This window comes from Octodon degus, unplaced genomic scaffold (genome assembly GCF_000260255.1).
Source record: "Octodon degus isolate 3935 unplaced genomic scaffold, OctDeg1.0 scaffold00136, whole genome shotgun sequence".
Taxonomy (NCBI): Eukaryota; Metazoa; Chordata; class Mammalia; order Rodentia; family Octodontidae; genus Octodon; species Octodon degus.
Window position 1 is genome coordinate 1,047,592 of NW_004524712.1, and position 810 is coordinate 1,048,401.

An 810-nucleotide genomic window follows, 5' to 3' on the forward strand; every position below is an offset into this window, starting at 1 on the left:
TGGAGTGAGTGTGGGTTGATGAACAGACTCACAGAAGCCATGAGGATCAAGAGAAGTGTCTTTTATATTTGCAATGCCTAGACTGACTTCTCACGCAAATCAGGCATTTGGGCCTGACCTCTCAAAAAACTCACTTGACCTTGCGACCAGGTTTAAACTCTCCTATCAAAGACTTGCTTGGTTGCATGCCAGATGTAAATGAAGAATTGAAAACAGCACTTTTCTGATTGGTTCTGTGTACAATGCTCAGGAACTGTAGTCATCCTAGATTCTGTGTTCTGCGCATGTGCCCTGGGACTCAAGGACTTGAACAGATTACACCCAATTCTGGACCAGTCCAGCTGCAGCCCTAACTTCCTACCTCATTTCTCCCCAGAGACATAATCTGCACCCTCTTTTATGGGGTGCTAAGGGAGTGGAGGTCTCCGTCTTTATATAGCTGCTTCCTGATGGAAGGCCCTGCCTACAAGCTCTTGGACTATCTTGGGGTGTCAGAGCTTACCATCGGGATGGGAAAGAACCTGCCAGAAGACAGTGTGGAAGGAATGCCTGTACCTCAGGCGTGGCCGGGCTGTCTGCTCAGCCGGAAGAAGCTCGGTGACGTCAGGAGGATCATGGACCCGAGTGGGGCTCATCATTTGAAGGTGGATTTTTTGAAGCCTTGAATGGACAAATTTAACCATTAGATTGCAGGGGCAGAGGCCAAATATGAAAAGCAGCAGGTCAGAATATTTCCTGTCCCGTTTTAAAAGGTGGGGTGTACGAGAGCCCACAGTAAGGCATTGTTTTTTCTGTGCTAGTTTTCTCTTT